The sequence below is a fragment of the Salvelinus sp. IW2-2015 genome, unplaced genomic scaffold (genome assembly GCF_002910315.2).
Source record: "Salvelinus sp. IW2-2015 unplaced genomic scaffold, ASM291031v2 Un_scaffold16303, whole genome shotgun sequence".
In the NCBI taxonomy this organism is placed as follows: Eukaryota; Metazoa; Chordata; class Actinopteri; order Salmoniformes; family Salmonidae; genus Salvelinus; species Salvelinus sp. IW2-2015.
The window spans coordinates 203674-230484 of NW_019957529.1; the positions used below are offsets into that span (position 1 = coordinate 203674).

The 26811-nt window shown below is 42.0% G+C and overlaps 1 pseudogene; it reads right to left on the minus strand.

The window, feature by feature from the left end:
* Positions 1-2136: 2136 nt before the first annotated feature.
* On the minus strand, positions 2137-26805 carry LOC139027417 (structural maintenance of chromosomes flexible hinge domain-containing protein 1-like; annotated as a pseudogene).
* Between the last annotated feature and the right edge of the window lie 6 nt (positions 26806-26811).

Sequence of the window (26811 nt, forward strand, 5' to 3'; positions counted from 1 at the left end):
CGACCGACACTGATAATTAAAACAAATGAAAGTTATTCTATCTACTTGTTTCAACGGCTGACAGAGCTACTAACAGACTGGCGTGCACAAGGTCGCATTGAAACAATTATTCTAGTTTGTTTATATTATTCTGTCACATCAATACATTGAACTGTTGGTTCCAATATAAGAGTACTGATTTCAAATCACTAGCTTACCCTGCAAGATAACATGCTAAATTACACACAGAACAGTTGTGTATTCATTTTGCATGCCATTCTGTTGGCTGGTTTGTACTACCCTTATATTGGTGATGATGAATTGTCCCAGTGTCATTCTTACAGGAGACAAATGTCCAGTCATACAGCCAGTATCTTCTCATCTAACTACACAATAGTCTATCATTTTGGCCTCTGTATGGTCCCATATTCTAAAATAGATTAAATTATAATTTCCCCTCATCAATCTACACACAATACCCCATAATGACAAAGCGAAAACAAGTTTAAAAAAAAACAGAAATACCTTATTTACATAAGTATTCAGACCCTTTACTGTGAGACTCAAAATTGAGCTCAGGTGCATCCTGTTTCCATTGAACATCCTTGAGATGTTTCTACAACTTGGAGTCCACTTGGGATATGTAATTGGTTGGACATGATTTGGAAAGGCACACACCTGTCTATAGAAAAGGTCCCACAGTTGACAGTGCATGTCAGAGCAAAAACCAAGCCCTGATGTCGAAGGAATTGTCCGTAGAGCTCCGAGACATGATTGTGTCGAGGCACAGATCTGGGGAAGGGTACCAAAAAAATGTCTGCAACATTGAAGGTCTCCAAGAACACAGTGGCCTCCATCATTCTTAAATGGAAGAAGTTTGGAACCACCAAGATTCTTCCTAGAGCTGGCCGACCGGCCAAACTGAGCATTCGGGGGAGAAGGGCCTTGGTCAGGGAGGTGACCAAGAACCAGATGGTCACTTTGACAGAGCTCCAAAGTTCCTCTTTGGAGATGGGAAAACCTTCCAGAAGGACAACCATCTCTGCAGCACTCCACCAATCAGGCCTTTATGGTAGAGTGGCCAGAAGGAAGCAAGTCCTCAGTAAAATGCAAATGACAGCCCACTTGGAGATTGCCAAAAGGCACCTAAAGGACTCTCAGACCATGAGAAACAAGATTCTCTGGTCTGATGAAACCAAGATTGAACTCTTTGGCCTGAATGCCAAGCACCACGTCTGGAGGAAACTAAGCACCGCTCATCACCTGGCCAATACCATCCCTACTGTGAAGCATGGTGGTGGCAGCATCATACTGTGGGAATGTTTTTCAGCGGCAGGGACTGGGAGACTTGTCAGGATCGAGTATGAACAGAGCAAAGCACAGAGAGATCCTTGATGAAAACCTGCTCCAGAGTGCTCAGGACATAAGTAGTGGCTTTGGGACTAGTCTTAATGTCCTTGAGTGGCCCAGCCAGAGCCTAGACTTGCAGAAACTACATCCCTATCCAACCTGACAGAGATTCAGCAGGTCTTTTATTTTTTATTTAACTAGGCAAGTCAGTTAAGAACAAATTCTTATTTTCAATGACGGCCTAGGAATAGTGGGTTAACTGCCTTGTTCAGGGGCAGAACGACAGATTTTTACCTTGTCAGCTCAGGGATTCGATCTTGCAACCTTTCGGTTACTAGTCCAACGCTCTAACCACTAGGCTACCTGCCGCCAGGTAGATAAGAATGGGAGAAACTCTCCAGATAATAGTATCAAGTTAAATTTGCCATCTACAAGAGGTGTATATTCTATTTGTATTTAAATGTAACTTGCACCATTGCCTTTAAGTAAATCACGAATCAGAAAAGCCTTAGTTGCTATCCATTTTTGGACTCTCATTAATTTATATCACATCAGTGAATGCCCTACTCTTTGAAGTTTGCAGTTGTCTAAAAAAAATACTATTTTGCTAAAAAAAAAATGTTTTTACCCTTGTGTGTATTTATACTTGGGATATCGCCATTCAAAAGGAAAAGTTGTAAAAAATGTAAATAGCTGGAGGACGTCTGATCAACTGAGGACAGTACTACATTTGTTTTGTATAATTCATTCAATATTTTTATTTCAAGATACAAAATAATCTTTGGACATTGTCCAATACCTCCCAAACATAGTTAATCGTAAACTGAACAAAATAAAGAAAAAGTTAAATGAAATAGCGTAATATACAGCAGCTGCCATCTTACATTTAAATGTTGATTGTTTTGTGATTTCATTTTACAACAAAAAAATGCTGAACAAATGAAAATGGTTGGAGACTAACTCTTCAGGCTCAGATATAACAAATGGTATAGTACATGTCGAATTCCAATTGAAAATAGACATTCATGTCGCTCAAATAAGCATGATCAAAAGTCCTGTTTCAATAACTTCCGCCTTGTTCTCTTGGTTACCATACCGTACGATTATCCGACATCTTCAAGACTCCGTTTCACCCCAATGGCAGGAGGCGTCTGAACTGGAGTACTGGCTGTACAAATACAGAACAGACAACACACCTTAAATATTTGAACAAATAAGAAAGTATTCACTCACAGATTAAAACAAAGTGACAGGAAAATAATGCATCACCTAGCAACGCTCTTTAGGGCCTTGTGTGAGAAATGTGCTTATATATACACACAGTACCAGTCAAAGGTTTGGACACACCTACTCATTCAAGGGTTTTTCTTTCTTTTTACTATTTTATACATTGTAGAATAATAGTGAAGACATTAAAACTATGAAATAACACATATGGAATCATGTAATAACCACAAAACAAATGGGATTCTTCAAAGTAGCCACCCTTTGCTTTGATGACAGCTTTATACACTCTTGGCATTCTCCAAACCAGCTTCATGAGGTAGTCACCTGGAATGCACTTCAATTAACAGGTGCGCCTTTTTGTGGAATTTCTCTCCTTCTTAATGTGTTTGAGCCAATCAGTTGTGTTGTGACAAGGTAGGGGTGGTATACAGAAGATAGCCCTATTTGGTAAAAGACCAAGTGCATATTATGGGAAGAACAGCTCAAATAAGCAAAGAGAAACGACAAGTCCATCATTACTTTTTAGACGTGAAGGTCAGTCAATCCGGAAAATTTCAAGAACTTTGAAAGTTTCTTCAAGTGCAGTTGCAAAAACTATCAAGCGCTATGATGAAACTGGCTCTCATGAGGACCACCACAGGAAAGGAAGACCCAGAGTTACATCTGCTGCAGAGGATACGTTCATTGGAGTTAACTGCACCTCATATTGCAGCCCAAATAAATGCTTCACAGAGTTCAAGTAACAGACACATCTCAACATCAACTGTTCAGAGGAGACTGCGTGAATCAGGCCTTCATGGTCGAATTGCTGCAAAGAAACCACTACTAAAGGACAACTGTTATTTCATAGCTTTGATGTCTTCACTATTATTCTACAATGTAGAAAATAGTCAAACTAAAGAAAAACCCTTGAATGAGTAGGTGTGTCCAAACTTGACTGGTACTGTATATATTTGTTATTACAGTGTTGAAATGTACCCCTTCCTGCATACACGTACCAAGCTTTGTCTCAATGTCTTTGAGCTGCTTCTGCTGCTCTTCCATCTCCTCCTCTTTCTGCYCCATCTCAGGTGACTTCAGGTATTGCATGTGGCCTTAAGTCCTCCTTCACCTGTATGCTCTTCTGCATGGCCAACCGGTACTGCTGGAGCAGGTCTACAAACAGGGGGGGAAAGGCATTGTAAATGTATACCATGTATGATACTATGCAACGAAACGTACGTACGCAGGCGCACACAGGCACGCACCAGTACAAACAGAACTAAAATCCAGTGACTGACCAATCTGGCCCATAAAAGTTTGGTATTGCTTGGGGAGGGGTGCGCCGAACACCTGGCCACGCAGTTTCTCTATTGGTGGGGCTTTGTTCTGCAAGCCCCCAAACTTGCCGTTGCTGCGGATCCTCTCTCCCTGCCGGGTCAGGAGGGTGGGGCACGGGATTCTGCTCTGGACCACCTGGCCAAATTCAAAACAACAAGACCCAGTTCTTAAACAAGAAAATACTGACTTGACGACAAGTTCCTGTACCACCCATCTGCGTCCCAAATGGCCCTGGTCAAAAGTAGGGCACTAAATAGGGAATAATAGGGTGCCATTTCAGATGCACACTAGATACATATTTTTATCAGCCTAAGCCAGGGATGTATTCACTGGGAACCAAATGAAAGCAAACATTCTCAAACGGTATGAAAAGGGGAGGGACCTAGCTGAATTTGTCCAAAATAAAAAAGTTTGTTGCAACATGCTTTCTGTTGCAAAACGTTTTGCTACGTGTGCACTAATGAATACACCCCAGGCAATGACTTTAAACTAGAACACTACTTGGCCTGTATTGTTCGATGGCTTGGTTAAGGCCATCCAATCAACACGCCTCGTTTGACTCACCCCCTTCCTGTAGTGGTTAGCAGAGTCCAGGTCATCAATCAAAATGGTGTCTCCCAATAGGTTCCCAAATACTGGCGGGAACAACGGATGATTATCAAAGGGTAATTACATACGTAGTCACCAAACTACTTCCAGATTACATGAACCTGATCACTAACCCGCCATTTACTGTTTGTGAATCATGTTTCATTAATTGGTTCAAGACAAGGGGTGTAAGACATCAAATAATTACTTCTGTACAAGATAAATAAACTCAGTTCAACTCTAGGTGTTCTTTGATGGTTTTAACCATTTTTGTTTGATATTATACTCCTACAAAAACCTCTTACAAGTGGAAGCCCCGAGAAGCATAATGTAAAAAATAATGCAAAACTGTTCCAGAAGCCCTCGTTATGACATCAGTCCCAAATCTGGAAATACTGAAAACTAGGCCCTTTCATTAGATAAGGGGGGGGGGAAAGGACAAAAACTCAAGTTTAAACATGCAAATGATAATAATCCTTTAATTACACAAACAGCATCATTATATATAATCATTTTAAAGTGAAAGGCTGGCTGGGGTCCAATTCCCACTCCAGTAGCAGAGTCCCCAAGACATGGAGCCCATAACTGCCCCCCCCCCCTGTGAGTTAAGAGCCTGGGGTTCAGTCTGGAACAGTTTAACCCCCAAACCCAGGAACAGGGGGGGGGGGGGGGGAGCGAGAAACTACCCTAACAACTGCAAACGAACAGAGACCAGACCTAGGGTCGTGTGCAACAAGCGTCTCAGCGTAGAAGTGCTGATCTAGGATCAGGTCCCTCGTCCGGGTCATCTTATTCCTTGTGATCTAAAAGGCAGGACTGATCCTACATCTCCTGGGACCAAGGAGGAAGAGTGGGACAAGCTTCTGGAACTACAGAGAAACTCTCTCAGCATAGACATAGTTACATTGAGAGGGAGGTTACATATTGGGGAATATTTGATCCAAATAGAAATTCTGAAAAAGACTGACTCACCCATCTGGCAGCCCTCTGCATTCTCTTGGAAAATAAGGACGTCTCGGGCAAACACAAGGTTCCCAATGGGAAGAAAGCTGGCCAGGCCATTTCTTATGTGGGGCAAGGGTCTGAAAAAAGAAACAAGTACAACTCACTAGAGCATGTAAAGCATGAACACCTTTCTGAACAAGAAAACTCCAAGAACCTTTCCCAACACAGGTCACAAAGATTCAAACTATAGAGGTCAATTTCATTTACTTCCACATTGAAAGGAAGCAACAATTGCATGTTGTTTTATTAAAGGTACTCGTGTGTGTGTGTGTGTGTGTGTGTGTGTGTGTGTGTGTGTGTGTGTGTGTGTGTGTGTGTGTGTGTGTGTGTGTGTGTGTGTGTGTGTGTGTGTGTGTGTGTGTGTACCTGCTGCTGCTGTTGTTTCTCCAGAACACCGTGTCCAGGGGCATGACCTGCTGCCTCCCCTGGGTGTCGTTGTAGATCTTCCGTTGCCGCCACCGTTGTCATGGTGACCACACAGTCCATGTCTCCCAGGAGATGACGGTGGCCACGTCATCGTCCTCCACCAGCGCCAGGTGGCCAATCTGCACCGGAGACAGAAGGACGGCACATTTAAATCCTGCCGAAACTGAAGCACATTCCACACACTGTTCTTCTCTAGTCAACCGCTACTAGGATGAAGCATCAGAACGCTGCAGAGACAGGGGACGGGTCCCAAATGGCACCAATAGGGCTCTGGTCAAAAGTAGTGCACTATATATATAAGGATTAGGGTTCCATTTGGGAAACAGAGTAAATGTCTATATTATGACATTACTTTTCCCAGGACGTAGGGGGTGCCCCTATGGAGCAGACTCTCTGCACCTGGAATTTCATTTTCTCAGTGTCGGCTGTCTTCTGACTGATGAGGGCGTRGATCGCTGGGATCTATATTAACACAGAATGGATCCATCAAACCTCTCAACTTCTGAGAGTGCATGCATCATATATAGTACAAATGACAGTCTTGTGAATATGGTCGAGTATCTATGGTTTTTCTCAGTAACCAGGTTTCCATCCAACCTTTTTGTGAGTAGTCGGATAAAAAATAAAAAAATTCACAAAAGGCTGATTGAAACAGCACATTTTTCTAAAATATTCAAATGTCGACAAAACAAAATACACTAGACCAGGTGGAATCTTTTTGTGTCTGTATAGTTTATAATGCAATGGCGGTGGAAACCGCTTTATGCTTTGATATAATAACCATCATATCGAAGTAAACTTGGAGGCACGCGATGATGTGGTCCCCTACGACTCGGGGAAGCATGCAGTTTATTAGGCTACAGATGAAATGAATTATGATCAACTTCACATGGTGAATGTGCACAGTGATGAGCTTGACGCTCCTTTCCAATAAATAGAGGGTCTTATTCTGGTGACATGATGATCGATGCTTGGCTGCCGTTTGACAAATAAAAATAATCTTACCCATAAAAATCTCATCATGTAAGTAGCCTACCCACACTGTATCTGCGAGCTGTTGGCTAGAGCACAGGTGCCAAGACCAGAGTGGGCACATTCGCTATATACAGCGCTTTCGGAAAGTATTCAGACCCCTTCACTTCTTCCACATTTTGTTTGGTTACAGCATTATTTTAAAATTGATTGAATAGTTTTTTCCCCCTCATCAATCTACACACAATACCTCATAATGACAAAGCAAAAACTGTTTCGAAATTTGTGCCAATAATTGAAAATAAAAAACAAAAATATAAGATTTACATAAGCATTCAGACCCTTTACTCAGTATTTTGTTGAAGCATCTTTGGCAGCGATTACAGCAGCGAGTCTTCTTGGGTATGATGCTACAAGCTTGGCACACCTGTATTTGGGGAGTTTCTCCCATTCTTCTCTGCAGATCTTCTCAAGCGCTGTCAGGTTGGATGGGGAGCGTCGCTGCACAGCTATTTTCAGGTCCCTCCAGAGATGTTAGATCCGCTGGCTGGGTCACTCAAGGACATTCAGAGACTTGTCCCGAAGACACTCCTGCGATGTCTTGGCTGTGTGCTTAGGGTCGCTGTCCTGTTGAAGGTGAACCTTCACCCCAGTCTGAGCGTTCTGGAGCAGGTTTTCATCAAGGATCTCTGTACTTTGCTCCGTTCATCTTTGCCTCGATCAGGACTAATCTCCCAGTCCCTGCTGTTTAAAAACACCCTCACAGCATGATGCTGCCACCACCATGCTTCACCATAGAGATGGTGCCAGGTTTCCTCCAGACGTGACGCTTGGCATTCAGGCCAAATCATGGTTTCATCAGACCAGACAATATTTTTTCTCATGGTCAGAGTCTTTAGGTGCCTTTTGGCAAACTCCAACTTCTCACCATCTTAAATAAGCATGCCTCATTCAAAAATGTTAAACTAAGAGATATAGCCCTTGGTTCACCCCAGACTTGACTGCCCTTGACCAGCACAAAAACATCCTGTGGCGTTCTGCATTAGCATTGAATAGCCCCCGCGATATGCAACTTTTCAGGGAAGTCAGGAACCAATATACTCAGTCCGTTAGGAAAGCTAAGGCTAGCTTTTTCAAACAGAAATGTGTATCCTGTAGCTCTAACTCCAAAAAGTTTTGGGACACTGTAAAGTCCATGGAGAATAAGAGCACCTCCTCCCTTCTGCCCACTGCAATAAGGATAGCAAAAACTGTCACCACCGATAAATCTACGATAATCGATCATTTCAATAAGCATTTTTCTACAGCTGGCCATGCTTTCCACCTGGCTACCCCAACCCCAGCCAACATCTCAGCACCCCCTGCAGAAACTTGCCCAAGCCCCCCCCCCCCCCCGTTCTCCTTCACCCAAATCCAGAGCTATGTTCTGAAAGAGCTGCAAAATCTGGATCCCTACAAATCACCTGGGCTAGACAACCTGGACCCTCGCTTTCTAAAATTATCAGCCGAAATTGTTGCAACCCCTATTACTAGCTTATTCAACCTCTCATTCTATCATCTGAGATCCCCAAAGATTGGAAAGCTGCCGCGGTCATCCCCCTCTTCAAAGGGGGAGACACTCTAGACCCAAACTGTTATAGACCTATATCCATCCTGCCATGCCTGTCCATTTCGAATCCCACCGGTCAAGGTCCTAAACGATATCATAACCTCCATCGATAAAAGGACAAGTACTGTGCAGCCGTCTTCATTGACCTGGCCAAGGCTTTCGACTCTGTCAATCACTGCATTCTTATCGCAGACTCAATAGCCTTGGCTTCCAAATGACTGCCTCGCCTGGTTCACCAACTACCCTCAGATAGAGTTCAGTGTGTCAAATCGGAGGGCCTGTTGTACGGACCTCTGGCAGTCTCTATGGGGGTGCACAGGGTTCAATTCTCGGGCCGACTCTTTTCTCTGTATATATCAATGATGTCGCTCTTGCTGCTGGTGATTCTCTGATCCACCTCTACGCAGTCACACCACTTCGTATACATCTGGCCCTTCTTTGGACACTGTGCTAATAAACCTCCAAACGAGCTTCAATGCCATACAACACTTCTTCCGTGGCCTCCAACTGCTTTTAAATGCTAATAAAACTAAGTGCATACTCTTCAACCGATCGCTGCCCTCACCCGCCGACCGACTAGCATCACTACTCCGGACAGTTCTGACTTAGAATATGTGGACAACTACAAATACCTAGATGTCTGGTTAGACTGTAAATCTCCTTTCAGACTCACATTAAACATCTCCAATCCAAAATGAAATGTAGAATCGGCTTCCTATTTCACAACAAAGCCTCCTTCACTCATGCCGCCAAAACAGTACCCTCGTAAAACTGACTATCCTACCGATCCTTGACTTCGGCGATGTCATTTACAAAATAGCCTCCAACACTCTACTCAGCAAACTGGGTGTAGTCCATCACAGTGCCCTCCGTTTTGTCACCAAAGCCCGATTTACTACCCACCGCTGCGACCTGTATGCTCTCGTTGGCTGGCCCTCACTACATATTCGTTGCCAAACCCACTGGCTCCAGGTCATCTATAAGTCTTTGCTAAGTAAAGCCCTGCCTTATCTCAGCTCACTGGTCACCATAAAAACACCCACCCGTAGCACACGCTCCAGCAGGTATATTTCACTGGTCATCCCCAAAGCCCACACTTCCTTTGGCCGCCTTTCCGTAAATGAGAGCTTGTTCTCAACTGGCCTACCTGGTTAAATAAATGTGATTATAAAAAAAAAAAAACTAAATAAAAAGTGGACTCGTGCATTTTACTGAGGAGTGGCTTCCGTCTGGCCACTCTACCATAAAGGCCTGATTGGTGGAGTGCTGCAGAGATGATTGTCCTTCTGGAAGGTTCTCCCATCTTCACAGAGGAACTCTGGAGCACTGTCAGAGTGACCATCTGGTTAATGGCCACCTCCCTGACCAAGGCCCTTCTCCCCCGATTGCTCAGTTTGGCCAGGCAGCCAGTCTTGGTGGTTCCAAACTTCTTCCATTTAAGAATGATGGAGGCCACTGTGTTCTTGGGGACCTTCAATGCTGCAGAAATGTTTTGGTACCCTTCCCCAGATCTGTGCCTCGACACAATCCTGTCTCGGAGCTCTACGGATAATTTCTTCAACCTCATGTCTTGGTTTTTGCTCTGACATGCACTGTCAACTGTGGGACCTTATATAGACAGGTGTGTGCTTTTCCAAATCATGTCCAATCAATTGAATTTACCACAGGTGGACTCTAATCAAGTTGTAGAAACATCAAGGATGATCCATGGAAACAGGATGCACCGGAGATCAAATTTCAAGTCTCATAGCGTTTTTAATACAGTTGCAAACATTTCTAAAAACCTGTTTTCACTTTGTCATTATGGGGTATTGTGTGTAGATTGCTGAGGAATTTTTTCTGTAATCAATTTAAAATAAGGCTGTAACGTAATAATGTGGAAAAAGTCAAGGGGTCTGAATACTTTCCAAAGGCACTGTAAGGCAACATTTGTTTAGATAAAACCCTCAGTGGAGTTGAAAATGCAATGGAAACCCATTTAACTTGTATTTCTTTTTTAAATGTTGTATATGGGAATTTAACCGCAAAAGTTATTTTATGTGCACTACGTCGTCACGCCTTTTAGTCAACTTTATGGAAACATCTCTGTTGGGAAAATGCACATTGTTTTCATGCAGATTTGAGAATATACACATGAAAAACTGTTGTCAATTGGATAGAATGTGGGTATAATCAAATACTTACAGATGACAGTTGTGCTACATTCATGCTATTCTTCCTGAGCTCCGATTTCAGATGACCCTCTTTGTTGGTGGCGTTGAGCACTTGTTCTAAAGGAAGAGATATCACAGCTCTACAGCAGGAACATGTTTTAACACTGATAGCTTGGCACCAAACTGGAACCAAATTGTATGTTTCCATTCTCTCTTGCAGCTCAGTTAACACTGACATAACACGTTTGGAACGCAACACCTACTATCGAGCTCCGTGATGAGTTGCCTGTTGGTGTCAAACAGACTCTTGTAGATGTCAATCGTCTGGTTTATCTGGTCCTTGTTCCTGGTCAGTTCAGACATCTGCTTCCTGTTCTCCACATCTTGTAGGGGACAGGAGAACAGTCGGGATCACCTGAGACACATTGTTCCAGGAGCCAAGAGACAGGCCTTTAAATGGACACCACACTTGCCAATCAAAAGTAGTCCAACGTTAGGATGAATCCACGTCCAAAGTCATCGGTTGTGTCGATCCAGCTATATGCCCCCACCCAACATGAATGGAACAGATAACCAACAAATACAACCTGGAATTTAGACTGCTCATCTTTTTCATAGATTTGGGACTGAGGCACATAGCTGGAGCTACAAAATAGATGGCCTAGGATGTGGAAAGTCATCTTAACATTAGTCTACTTTTCAGGTCTGAAACATCCGACACATTTTTACTTTGAGTGAAATGTCCCTTTAAGATGGCTGGACACTCATGATCACAGCGTGTCAACCCCTTTTTGGATGGCAAACACTCAATGTTATTCAAAAAACTGGCATTAAATTGACAAATTGACATTGATGTGATTTAACAATTAAATATATAAAACATATGATCTAACCATTGTAGAAGCGAAAGGGGAGCTCAAAACACTACCAGGGGATTTTTGGGGCCAAACCCTGGGATGACAGGTCGGAAGTGGACCAGGACTGTTCTCCATGATGGACAGATTCTAGAAGGGAGAAAGACGTTTTCAAAAAAAGATGTAAACAATATCTAATGCAAAATCCTGGTTGGCACGCAAAGCCTGAAGAAAAGATGTTGTACAAGCACACCGCACCACCACCGCACTGACAGTGATGTGGGCCTCTCCATTAGCAAGGCTAAACTGCAGGCTCTTGGCTTTGCCCTCAAAGAGGCAGGCTTTTGTCACTGGAGACCTTGGAGCTCTTGATGGTGACCACCACCTTCCCACTCAGCTCCAGTCCCACTGGGTTATTATACACATCCTGGAGGGAAGCAACACAAAAGGAGCCTCATAAATAGACAAAGACGGAGGGGGACAAACGTCATATTATTGCCTATGATTTTGGAATGAGATGTTCGACGAGCAGGTGTCCACATACTTTTGGGAATGTATTGTATAAATCACTAGAAGCTATTTATGTCAATGACGTCAAATTGCCATGGTCAGAGGTTCTACTACCTTTATGGCCTCAGTTAGGCTTGATCACCAAAAATGATACGACACGTAGTTTAACCATTAGTAGACTTCAACTCATACTTATATGGTGATGAGTGATTCATGACTTCCGCCGGCCAGAGGATCTAATCGTCTCACCATTATTTTCAGACACATGTCCTCCATCAGAGTCCGACTGGCAATGACAATGTTGTTGGAGACCACTAGGGGTTGGTGGCTGAAGGTCTGGGACCAATTTGACAGGATTGTTGGGCACAACGTCTATGACATACTAGGCGAGGACAAGAAAGAGCGAGACATGATTACTTTAGTTCTACAAGAGGCCCAAAATAAAATAATAGACATCCAGCGACTCGACATGAAATACATTTCGTCTAGATAAAATAAACAGGAGACCAATTTGGAGAGTGGAGACCATATCCACGCGTTTCAGTCAAAGCCCAGTTAGGGGGTGTCTGGAAGTGGGTTTACGGCTCTAAGCCACATGATTTAGGTTGAGCTTACCTGGTGACTGCACAGCACTTTTTTCTGGTCCACACACAGCACAAACTGGATTGTGTACTTCCCAACACGTTCTGGGATGACTTTGCCTCTGTCAGATGAACATGAATCCTTTTACATACATATCACAGGACGACCTTTGTGTCGATACAAACCGAAGAGAAGAGACACCACAAAGTGGCTAACCCCTCTGACAAGAATTTCCCAACAATCCCACGGTGAATTGGTGATCGCTAACACACTACGGCCACACTGCTTTAAGCCATTTGTATTTGCCGTGTCTCTTTTCTAAAGCCATTCAGACAGGAGACGTACCCAGCACTTGGCACAAGCTGCGCCCGAATATAAAACACTATCAGTTACCTGAAGTGAGAACGGTCTTCCTTTTTGTCTTTCATGGGTTTGCTGCACTTCAGTTGGGCAGCCTTCAGAAAAGCATGTAGACCAATGAGTTGATTATTCCCATCAGATACAGAATCTTTTTACTCCACCACCAGTTTGACAGGTTTGTTGSGATCTGGGATAATGGTGAGCTTCACAGATGGACCGTGGATGGGCTGCTTGTTGAAGGACCCTCTGAACTCCAGCGCATACTCCCCCCAGACAGAACAACAGGTCTTGAACACTGCCCTCCATTAATATATGGTTACATGGTCATTATGGCAAGTAGTTAGGAATTATACGGTTAGGAACTCGCTTGGGCCCTCGCACATGGTCCACTACAGATGACTTCACCTGAACAACAAAAGATGTCATCACAATTTCGAATCAAGAAGATAGACCACCCGATAGACTTGACTAATTTACCAAGTGTAAATATATAGTATGCAGCATCAGTATCCCCCACTGCATATCATCCCCATGTCCCACTTTACAACAGTGGTGGTGAGAGTGTCTGACCTTCAGGGCCGGATTGGAGGTCTTCCGCGCCACGACAGCCCTTTGATCGGGGGAGGGGTTCCCCCACTCGTCAAACAGCTGGAGGAGAAAGGGCATCTGGATGCCTTGCTCATTCAGCACTTGCAGGGGCTGAGTTAGAAACAAAACACATGGGCTACAGTGAGGGAGAAAGGAAAGCCATGACCAATACCTAACCATAGCGATGTCGTCCCAAATGGCACCATTGACGCAGCCATAGTGTCTTGGCCCCTAACTTAATGCCCGTCCACCAGTTTGAGCTGTGCAGGGACCCCGGCCGTCACTTTGATGGTCAAGTGCTCCACAAAGTCTCTCCAGGTGAAGGAGAGCTCTCTGATGCCTGGGAACCCGGGGTTGAAGGGAACCCGGGGTTGAAGCGCACCCCCATCACCAAGACAGAGTTGGTGCTCTCCTAGTTACAACACACAGCATAATGGTAATTTTTTCTAAATCACAACATGGGATATTTGTCTCCAATTCTAATATATCACAGTAAATGAATAAATTACAAATCCCTTCGATTTATTCAATGTACCTGCCAGGTAAACACCAGAGATGTCTTGTCGAGACCCTCGGCGTCCACAGCGAGCGAGTCCACACAGGTCAAGGTCAGCGTCTGACTTTTATTCCCATACTGGTCCATAAGCACTATGTCTGGAAGAGGGAACTACCAGTTTCTCATTTGGAAGTTAGTCCAAGAAGTCCTAAATGTGAATGTGTGTCAGGAAGGCAGTATAATGGTTAGAAGTGGACAGTAAACTGCTGCTGGTGGATCCGGACTCACAGATCTTTCCTGATAGGACCTCTGAGATCCATGGAGGGGATAAGTTAAAAGGATAACAACAAAAAAAGAGAGAAAAAAAAGGAGGTATTTTCAGATGACAATCGATTACTTACAGGAATATCAAATTTAGCTTTTAACCGTCTGGTCTCCCGTGATGTTTTTGAGGGCGATTGGTTTGAGCACCAGGGTCACGGCTCCTGTGTTACTGCAGTCTACAGCCACCATGGAGGACGAACCAGGGATCCCCTGCAACTGAGACACCACAGAAAAATACATACTGCACAAATCAATTAAATTGTCAAGCCAACTCACTGACTTCCAGGACTCAAATAATACAAAATAAAAAAAGAATTCCTTCTATTGGGCAACAGTCTCTTTACGTATCTAGAAGGGAAGAGTGGCTCCAGAAGGCTGACGTTTATTTACGGACAATCTATCAGCCCCAGTGGGCAACAGTCTCTTTATCCATGCATCTGGAAGGGAAGATTGGCTCCAGAAATCTGAGATTGTCTATGGAGGGCATACTATGAGGCCCATTGGGCACTGTTGGCAAGCAGTGAACTCCTCTTCACAGTGAGGAAGGAAAGGGATGGAGACCAATGGCTCCACCAGGGTAAAGACGACCGCATACTAGGGTCGGTTTACTCCTAGCAGAACTCGGTGCCTCAGCAATATTAATGCTTGTCCCACTTAAGACGCTGTAGCAACACTGACAGTATACACTTCCTTAAAATAGTCTGCTTTAATCTAASATAATACAATTTGCAGAGAAGGTCTTAGTCACACTATTTTACATTAAGATGTTTGGTGCAGTATTTCTCAAGTGAAAAAAAATGTGCATGAAAACTAGTGGTCCCTTGGTGAATGACAACACTTCCTTGAAGAATCCCGTCCATAGTTCCCACTTCTACTAGGAGTAGAACTGTTGACCAATCACCGACGAAGGGGCGTAGACTACGGCTACCAAACTTAGACTTGCCTCAAGAAAAACAATGTGTGTGCTTGAACACCCCGAAAAATGCACAAACTATGCACAAACTGTTGACTGGGAAGCATGCGACAGGCTTTACACCAGTGGTATTCAAAGTCGGGGAGGAACTGCAGTGGGGTCACCAAAATAAACGTTTTTTTTATTTTTTGGGGAACAAAATGAGTAGATTGAATGGGACAATATACAAACGTTTGAGAAAGATAATTTGAAAAATACAATCGATTAAATGTATTTATTGGTTTTCATTTTGATGAGATAAGTGTAATGAATTGAAGGTTATTTGTTGAATTAAAAATCAAAATGTACTGATTTTAAAAAGGTATCATCTGGGGTGGGGTCACAATAAATAAAATGCTTTTATTAAAAAGGGGGTCCCCATATATTCTGTTGAAAGAAATGGTTTCCCTGCTGAAAAAGTTTGAACACTGCTTTACACAGTGGCATAAAGCCCCAACGAATTGAGGCTGTTCTGAGGGCATAAGGGGGGTGCAACCCAATACTAGGAAGGTGTTCCTAATGTTTTGTACACTCAGTGTATGTTTCCACACTATGAGGTTGGAATAATACTGTGAAATTGTGAAAATGATAATGCCCTTTTAGTMTAAGAGCTGTCTGAAATCTCAGCCTGTTCTGGAGACATCACAAGGCGGTAAATTACTTAAGACCAATAAAATGAGAATTCCAAACCTCTGCCAATAACATCTTGTTGTCCTCTCCCCACTCCCAGACAGTCCTAGCAAAATTCTTGCTTGAGAAATTGCTCTTTGTTAAAACCTTTTGTCAATAGGGGGAGCTGTTAGCATTTTTTTTTTTTTAACATTTCCAAATTAAACTGCCTCGTACTCAATTCTTGCTCGTACAATATGCATATTATTATTACTATTGGATAGAAAACAATCTCTAGTTTCTAAAACCGTTTGAATTATGTCTGTGGGTGAACCAGAACTCTTTCTACAGCGAAAATCATGACAGGACATGCGAAGGTCTGAAAAATAGTCTCTGATCTCGGATCAGTTTAAAACTCTGTGTGTGCCCTATGGATCGAAATGAACTGCAACCCGCTCCCTGGATGTCAGTAACCAATGAGAAGTGGAATGGTGTCTCTACGTGTTTCTCAGAGTTTATAAAAGGCAATGGAGTGAGATGTCCCTTCTTTTCGACGCTCGCCAAGGCGCAAGAGAGGACATCAGAATGGCATGCTCAAAAGCTCTCGTTATTGACCAAAGATATATCCGTCTGTGATTTAATTCGATATAGGTGTTAGAAAACATCATAACGAAGTTATTTGAAACCGATTTATATCAGTTTATGCGAGTATATTGCTATTTTTCGGAATTTCCTTAGTATTGCGTTTGAGGATTTGGACATGTGTGTGCCGTGTAGCTATCGTTAGCTGCTAGTTCCGAAGTTGAAGAGGTCGTTTTACAACAAAGCAACGATTCTTTTGGACAAAGGACACATTGCCCAAGATACTGATGGAAGCTCGTCCAAAAGTAAGAGCTATTTATGATTTTATTCCGTATTTATGTGGAAAAATGTAAACGCAGTTGTCGGACTTTTTTGAGGCACTAGTCTGGCTGTAACTCACAATGTATGTCTAGTAACGTAAATTAAAAAAATCTAAATCAGCGGTTGCATTAATAACCAATGCATCTTTCATTAGCTGTCCAACCTGTATTTTTTTAGTCAATCTAATCGATAAATAATCGTAAACTTAGGTGCCTTTCCAAGATGGCGTCGGCCAGAATGCATGCCATGTTTTGACAGATTACATTGCATAACACGATTTGTGATTGCTAAATATGCACATTTTCGAACAAACTCTATATGCATTGTGTAATATGATGTTACAGGACTGTCATCTGAAGAATTCTGAGAAGGTTAGTGAAAAAATTAATATATTTTGGTGGCGATAACGTTATCGCTCCTTTTGCCTTGATTCAATGCTGGGGTGATGTTAGCTCATGTGGTATGCTAATATAACGATATATTGTGTTTTCGCTGTAAAACACTAAGAAAATCTGAAATATTGTCTGGACTCACAAGATCTGTGTCTTTCAATTGCTGTATGCTGTGTATTTTTCAGAAATATTTTAGGATGAGTATTTTGGTAATTGACGTCGGTCTCTGTAATTATTCCGGCTGCTTCCAACGCTATTTCAGATTGCAGCTGCAATGTAGAACTGTGATTTATACCTGGAATATGCACATTTTCTAAAAAAACATATGCTATACCATAAATATGTTATCAGACTGTCATCTTATGAAGTTGTTTCTTGGTTAGTGGCTATATATATCTTTATTTAGTCGAATTAGTGATAGCTACTGATGGAGTAAAAAACTGGTGGAGTAAAAAAAGTGGTGTCTTTTGCTAACGTGGTTAGCTAATAGATTTACATATTGTGTCTTCCCTGTAAAACATTTTAAAAATCAGAAATGATGGCTGGATTCACAATATCTGTATCTTTCATCTGGTGTATTGGACTTGTGATTTAATGATATTTAGATGCTAGTATTTACTTGTGACGCTATGCTAGGCTATGCTAGTCAGCTTTTTTACTGTGGGGGGTGCTCCCGGATCCGGGATGAGTACCAAGTAAAAGTTAAGAAGCTTTTTGTATCTTTTTGACCATTTTAATAGAAAACAATCACAGTAAGGTATTTGTTATCCAGAAATGATTTGAGAGATAATGGCAGCATGGAACCTTTAACAAATTGAAACATTTCAGAAGCAAATGGATTGATTTAAGAGATTTTAAAAAGCACTACCAAGTCACAAAACTATTCCGATAGATGAGATCTGCCTCCGAGAGAAAAGCCCCCTCACTTGGGAGTAAATGCCCAGATTTCCCATGTTTATTTCTAATCAGAGGAGAAAGGCCCAAAAGTCGGATATCATTCATGGATCCTATCCTACTGGTAGATATTCTGGGAAAGAGCTTGATCGTAATCACTAGGGATGGGAATTGCCAGGGATCTCACTATTCAATATTATTATGATAGTCAAGTGCCGATACGATATAGAATCGTGAGAATCGCAATAAATTCGACACTGCGATTTTATGTTCCAAACATATTGCTCACGATACGTCTACCGCATGCAGACAAGTGAGAACATGATAATTTCTTTTTGATCAGTCATGGTAATCATTTTTAAAAAGTACTGAAAACAAGTTGGCTCTCTATTTAACACTAAAACCACCATAGGCCAACAGCCACTGACATTTGATTTTGTAAATAAATAAAAAATCGCCCCCCCCCAATAAAAACTGTCTTGCTCCTTCCCTGATTTTTCCTAAACATTTGTATTTTACACTGCTAATTTGCCTTAATTTTACAAAAAATCACAAAAAAAGGTATTTAGAACATGACCTGTTTTTCACACCTATTCCTAATTTAACCTGCCAAGACAATGTGCTGTAGGACGTTGGTACCCAGCCAGACGCTAATGCATCTCTCTCCTCACTGAATGAAAAATGGATGAATGGGCGATAATCGTGCACCTTACGTCACAATTTAATACAATTATTCTAATTATTTTTTTTTAAACAGGCCTTACTGAATGATAAGGAAGGTGAAGAGGTTGATTTAACCCCGAGGGGGGTTGCCATTCTCTTTCATGTTTTACTTTGTAAAAAGCTGTTACAGGACTGTTTTATTTACTATAACTAAATCACATTTATTTTAAGGAAAACGAAAACCTGATGTGTGCTGTAGTAGGCTTTAGAATAATGCAAAACATATCCTTGACTCTATCCAACTTGATGTGCGGGAAATAAACGATGCCAGTCAGCCTGCCCATCAAATCGAATTTCAAACATAATGAGAGCTAGCCTATAGACAAGAAAATATGGACAACAATCTGATGAGTGACAATACTAGACAATACTAGACAATACTACAATTGTAATTTCTTGTAATTTATAGATGCAGGGAAAGGTTCATCACTTTATCAAATCCTCCTTCAGAGTCACATGCAGGTAAAACATGTAGATTTCTATATAGCATCAGAAAGAGCATATTCTGCAGTTTCTATAACACTTACCTTTGTCAAATAACTCAATTCAAGGAGGTGCAGCTCTATTTCCAAGAATATCTGTGCTGTCCATGCATTCAGCACATTACCACTCACGCGGCCTGCATTGCTCTGGCTAGGAACATAATAAACTTACAATTTAAATATTTCAATTTATGCAATTCATCTTTTACAATTGTTCATTCACTGGTGATTTTGTTTAGGTATACAGCAAATGATATCACCTGACCACCTGGCTGTTATATCATCATCATCAAATCAAGTTGATCAAATGGATTACACTGTTTTATTGTAATGGAAACGAAAAATTTTCTAGGACTTTGTAGAATTATACAAAACATATCCTTGACTATCTAAACAAATAACTTTTTTTTWTTTTTTTTATTGAATTACAGTACCAGTCAAATTTTTGGGCACCTACTCATTCAAGGGTTTTTATTTGTACTATTTTCTACATTGTAGAATAATAGTGAAGACCTCAAAACAATGAAACACATATGGAATCATGTAGTAACCACCCCCCCCCCTAAAAAGTAAAAAAGGGTCAAAATGTATTTTTGATTTTAGATTCTTCAAAGTAGCCACCCTTTGCCTTGATGACAGCTTTGCACACTATTGGCATTCTCTCAACCAGCTTCACCTGGAATGCTTTTCCAACAGTCTTGAAGGAGTTCCCACATATGCTGAGCACTCGTTGGCTGCTTTTCCTTCACTCTGCGGTCCAACTCATCCCAAACCATCTCAATTGGGTTGAGGTCAGGTGATTGTGGAGGCCAGGTCATCTGATGCAGCACTCCATCACTCTCCTTCTTGGTCAAAAAGCCCTTACACAGCCTGGAGGTGTGTTGGGTCATTGTCCTGTTGAAAAACAAATTATAGTCCCACTAAATCCAAACCAGATGGGATGGCGTAACGCTGTAGAATGCTGTGGTAGCCATACTGGTTAAGTTTGCCTTGCATTCTAAATAAATCACAGACAGTGTCACCAGCAAAGCACACCCACACCATCACAAATCCTCCATGCTTCACAGTGGGAACCACGCATGCAGAGATCATCCGTTCACCTACTGTGCATTTCACAAAGACTTGGCAGTTGGAACCAAAAATCTCAAATTTGGACCCCACCGGTCTAATATCCATTGCTCGTGTTTCTTGGTCCAAGCAAGTCTCTTCTTCTTATTGGTATCCTTTAGTAGTGGTGTTGATGTTCAGATGTGTCTGTTACTTGAACTCTGTGAAGTATTTATTTGGGCTGCAATCTGAGGTGCAGTTAACTGTGCTGCAGAGGATAAGTTCATTAGAGGTAACTCTGCATCTTCCTTTCCTGTGGCGGCCCTCATGAGAGCCAGTTTCATCATAACGCTTCATGGTTTTTGCCACTGACTTGAAGAAACTTTCAAAGTTCGTGACATTTTCCAGATTGACACCTTCATGTCTAAAAAGTAATGATGGACTGTCATTTCTCTTTGCTTATTTGTTTTTGCCATAATATGGACTTGGTCTTTTACCAAACAGGGCCATCTTCTGTATACCACCCCTACCTTGTCACAAGACAACTAATTGGCTCAAACACAGTAAGGAAAGTAATTACACAAATGAACGTTTAACAAGGCACACCTGTTAATTGAAATGCATTCCAGTTGACTACCTCATGAAGCTGGTTGAGAGAATGCCAAGAGTGTGCAAAGCTGTCATCACGGCAAAGGGTGATTTGTTTAACACTTTTTTGGTAACTACATGATTCCATAGTTTTGATGTCCTCACTATTATTCTACAATGTAGAAAATAGCAATAATAAAGAAAAACCGTTGAATAACTAGGTGTTCTAAAACTTTGGACCGATTGTGTGCGCACGCATACAGAGCATTCGGAAAGCTAACGTAACAAAATGTGGAAATAGTTACAGCCTTATTCTAAAATTGATTACATCTTTTTTTTCTCATCAATCTACACACAATACCCCATAATGACAAAGCGAATACAGTTTTTTCAATATTTTTAATACATTTGCAAAAATGAAGAACTGAAGTATTCAGACCCTTTACTCAGTACTTTGTTGAAACACCTTTGGCAGCGATTACAGCATTGCGTCTTCTTGGGTATGACGCTACAAGCTTGGCACACCTGTATTTGGAGAGTTTCTCCCATTCTCTGCAGATCCTCTCAAGCTCTGTCAGGTTGGATGGGGAGCGTTGCTGCACAGCTAATTTCAGGTATCTCCAAAGGTATTAGATCGGGTTCAAGTCCGGGCTCTGGCTGGGCCACTCAAGGACATTCAGAGACTTGTCCCGAAGCCACTCCTGCGTTGTCTTGGCTGTGTGCTTAGGGTCGTTGTCCTGTTGGAAGGTGAACCTTCGCCCCAGTCTGAGGTTCTGAGCGCTCTGGAGCAGGTTTTCATCAAGGATCTCTCTGTACTTTGCTCCGTTCACCTGTCCCTCGATCTTGGGTACTTGGTCACCTCCCTGACCAATGCTCTTCTCCCCCAATTGCTCAGTTTGGCTGGGCGGCCAGCTCTAGGTAGAGTCTTGGTGGTTCCAAACTTCTTCCAGTTAAGAATGATGGAGACCACTGTGTTCTTGGGGACCTTCAATGCTGCAGACATTGTTTTTGGTACCCTTCCCCAGATTTGCGCCTCGACACAATCCTGTCTCGGAGCTCCACAGACAATATGCTCTGACATGCACTGTCAACTGTGGGACCTTATATAGACCGGTGTGTTTGTGTGTGCCTTTCCAAATCATGTCCAATCAATTGAATTTACCACAGGTGGACTCCAAGTTGTAGAAACATCTCAAGGATGATCAATGGAAAGTCATATAGCAAAGGGTCTGAATGCTTATGTAAATAAGGTATTTGTTTTATTTTTTATACAATTGCAAACATTTCTAAACCTGATTTCGTTTTGCCACTATGGGGTATTGTGTGTAGATATATAAAAATCTCTATATATATTTTTTTKAACAAATCTCTACTTGGAGTCAAAGTATCGATATAATATCATCCAAAATAATATTGCGACCCCCCCCCCTAGGAACGAAACCAATCAAATAGGGTATGGACTACCTTCACTTGTCCAATAAACACTTGTTTAAGGGGGTTTTCTGCATAGAAAAGTACTTCACTAAGTGTTTTCAGGCCGCCTATGTCCAAACAGGAAAAAAGTTTTACTTAAGACTAAAACAAAGAAAAGAAGAAAGATAATAGAAAAGAAAAGATAATGGACCTATATATTTTTAAATAAGATTACATTTGAGAACTTGAAAATCACCAAAATAAATGCTAGGCATTCAGGGAGAATTAAAAACATTAAAAACGCGATGCATACAGGAGTATTTTGGTCATGGCATTGGGCCCCCATTGATATTGTTTTAGTCACTCAGACAGTTCTCAGCCCCATGGCAAGATGTGCAGACTTGCAGGATATCTGCTTTAAAAAACAGCAAAATTTTGTCACTGCGGCCAACAAGAGGGCCTCAAGCTCCATTTTGCGCCAGAAAAAAACCCTGCATTTCGTTTCCTGTTGCAAATCACTAATAAATACGACCCTGGTAACACAGTGAATGGACAGTGGCCCTAAAATGCACATACTCTGGGACAATTGACACACCCTCTTGCTCAACCCTGTTGGGTTGAAATGGTGTTTGGGCAGACTGCCTATTTAGTGCTTTTAGAGGAATCAAAATGTGTTTTACACTTTTGGAATTCAGTAAAAGCATTCAAATGTATGAGCATAGAACACCAAAGACAGAACACTGGATTGAACTTCAGATTTGGGAAAAATATGAACTGGAAGAAGCCAAGTTGCCAAGTTCGTGATGGGGATATAAAGTGCATTATATATGTAATTCTTCTGCTTTGGAAGACTTGGCTATTCCTACCTCCGGAGGCAGGGTGTAGTATGATCTTACCTGGCAGCGGACAATCAGTTTGGGTTGAACTGTGACGTTTCCTGCTTCGTCATGGACCTCCACATCAAAGCAAACAGAGGTTCCATTCTCCACAGTGATTGGATTCTCTTGTTTCACTTTGAGTGAATCTGGGTTACTTGTAAAACATTCACATTCATCTGACACACTACTATGGCATGTCCTTCACATGTACACAATATATACAGTGCTGCTTGTAAAACACTGTTTAAGCTACACATGTTTTTATGAGGCCTAAAGGCTGGCTGATGTTTTTTTCTATCCCATGTCACCCTAAATAGCCCGCCAGCCACAGCTGGACAGCATCAGCAACACCAGGGGAATCATTTACTTAAAATCCCTTATCAGGATCTACTGTACCCACAACCCCCATTAAATAGGATTTTTCTTATTATAGCAGAGCAGCAGTACAGCAATGTGGTGCCGTAAATCAGTAGTTATTATTTAATATATATATTTTTTATTTTTTTATTTTTTTAAAGCAAAAAGGTAAATTCATGGTTTACCAAGTAAACATGTGTTTTCCTCTGAATACACAGGTGGACATAAGATTATAAAACTTAATTTAACTTTGTGACTTCTTCGATGTAAATCAAACACTTCACCAGGGAGAAGGCTGATCTTCAGAGTCTGCAAGTCCTGTTTGAGGCCAGGCAGGACCACTTTCATGTCGTGCGTCTGCCGAGACGATATTACCCAACATTAGCCGAGGACGTAATTTGAGAGAGCTTTCAGTTGTCTGTCTCGTTGCGGTTCATCTGGACAGAGTTAAAGTGAGAGCCCTGCAGCCTTGGAAACCAGCGTCTCTGACCTTGCTCTGGTAGTTTGTGCACTGCAGCCCTGGCTCTGACGCCCTGGATGGTGAAAGTGGTCCCACTAGTGGCCACCCCCTCATAACTCAATACCAGGGAACTGAAACACAGTAACAACCACCAGCTAAACAACGAGGGGCTGAAATTGTCTGGCACCATGAATAACCTGAGACTCGGGCTGAGCCCTGCAGGGAAGAGATAACCGATTTCTTCCGGCTAGATGTCAAGATCAAGCTTCTTGGTCGCAGCAGAGACATCCAATCCCCTCCTGGGTCAAGATCCCTGTTGCCTAAATAGTTTAGTGCATAAAAAAAGCACCCTTTGTGTGCATGTTCGCCAAAACGGTATACCCCCGTATGGTACAGAAACAGCATGACAATGAACATCTGGATACCAACCAACCCTAGTAACCATTTAAACTATTTTTGTGTGTAACCTACCTGCATTCCAGAAAGGGCTTGAGGTTGGGGGGAGGACAAGCAGGGTGACCGTATTCATCCACCAGCTCCAGTGGGATTTTAAAAGGCACCCCCACATAGAGAGGTGTGTTCACAATACCCACCACAAACCTATCTGCACTGCCCTCTGGGAGAGGAGAGACAGCGAGAGAGGGAGAAAAGAGATGGGTCTTTAGGCGATCAATCTGATTGTTACCGGAGAGGGCCAAAGCGTTTCATGTATTTCAGTCTGACTTCACAAAGATGGTTACCGGCAATGTTTCCTCAGATTTTTTCCGGCACCCAGCTAATTTCAGGTTGTGAGCAGAAACAATATAATTTTGCGAGCATTCCTGCACCCACTTTTAAAAAAGGTTGAACTCGAGCATTTTCATCTCCATATCAAATCATTTCTGGGTAACAATTAAGTACCTTACTCCGAGTTCAAAAATAGCTTCTTAGCGAAGAGCAATTTCTCAAGCAGCAATTTTGCTAGGATTGTTGGAATGGCATGAGTGGGGAGGGGAAAACTGAATATGATCTGTTATCAATTCACTGCATGGTGATGTTACCATGGAAGGCCAAAATTCCCTCCCAACAAAACAAGCTGAAATGTCAAGCAATCTTTTTCAACAGCACTTACACTAAAAAAGGGCATTATCAGAATTTTCWAAATATTATTCCAACCTCAGTGTGGAAATATATATTAAACACAGGAAATCATGTTTTTGAATGCACTGGGCTTTAAATTAGTTTCAGACAGCAGCCAATAGGCTATTGTGGCTTTTTGACCATGATGTAGGCCTAACAAAACCAATGGGGCAAATGCCATATTATTTCCACATACAGTAGATATATATTTTCACATGGATATTTGTGGGCTCCCGAGTGGCGCAGCGGTCTAAGGCACTGCATCTCAGTGCTAGAGGTGTCACTACAGACCCTGGTTTGATCCCGGGCTGTATCACAACTGGCAGTGATCGGGAGTCCCATAGGGCAGTGTACAAATGGCCCAGCTTCGTCTGGGTTAGGGGAGGGTTTGGACTAGTTAAATAAAGATGAAAATAAAGATAAAAATATAGCTGTTGACTACAATAGCCAATATGTGGTGTTCAATGTAGGCATACATTTAATGATACTTAAAAAAAAACATCATGCATGGCTTGTCACTGATGTTTTACTCAAGCTCAAATCACTACATAAAAATAAGCAATGATCTATWACACAATTGGCCAAATAGGTCTGAAAATTTCATTGGGTTATGATGCACTTTACAAAATAAAAATGGTTATTATTACTACCATTCAGAGAATCGTACAAAAATGTATGCTACCCTCTGCCAATTGGCTTATTTGCATTTTCAGTCTCAAAATATCACACTGCCCCTTTAAGACAAAATATCTATTTTCCTGACTCGCTTTCAAAGACAGTTAGATATGTACACGTTTTGTGCTCTTGTAAGGAAGCAAATCACTCCCCCATTGCTGACCAAAATTGGCTATAACCAGGGGAGTAACGCACTAACCAGCAAAGAAAATCAACAAATGTGCATACCGGCTCTGCGATCTCAAATGACCTTCTAGGCTAGTCTCCGACCGCTCTTGATGGAAAAACCGTTTGGGCTGTGAAATAGAAAAAGGCTACTCAGATGCACTCCTCAGGCTCAACAAAATCACCAACTCAGTCTTGAAGTTAGATTGGGTTTGCTGCATTGATTCAATCTGTTTAAAGCCAGGAAAGATACATTTTTGTGAAGTTCAATCTCATGCATCTCTGCAGAGGCTGGTAATTCTTCTGAACGGGACTGCTTCAGGAGCTGCGAGGCCGAGCACACAGTTTACAGGGAACATTGGTTACCAGTGATGGAGAAGTCCTCTGTATGGTTGGGCAGCTGTTTCCCAGCCCAGACAGTAGCGTTGCTCTCGTTGAGTACTGTGTTCATGTAACAGATGTATAGTGTACTCTCCATGCGTTGRGTTTTAAAATAATAAATCACTTCGGCCAGTGGTCCCAGTTGAGCATCATTTATTTCTGTGGTTAAATGGGAAACAGCACGTTAGTTGTGCAGGACTTAACAGTGATGATGGCTGTCGATGGCAAAATCCCTCGCATCACATTTTCATACTGGCTGAACAAAATACAAAAATACAATACAAAATATAACATGTGTAAATACCTGTGGTTAAATGGGAAACAGCACGTTAGTTGTGCAGGACTTAACAGTGATGATGGCTGTCGATGGCAAAATCTGTAGCATGAAGACAACTGTGTTAGCCGTGGCTTATGTGACCATGACATCGGT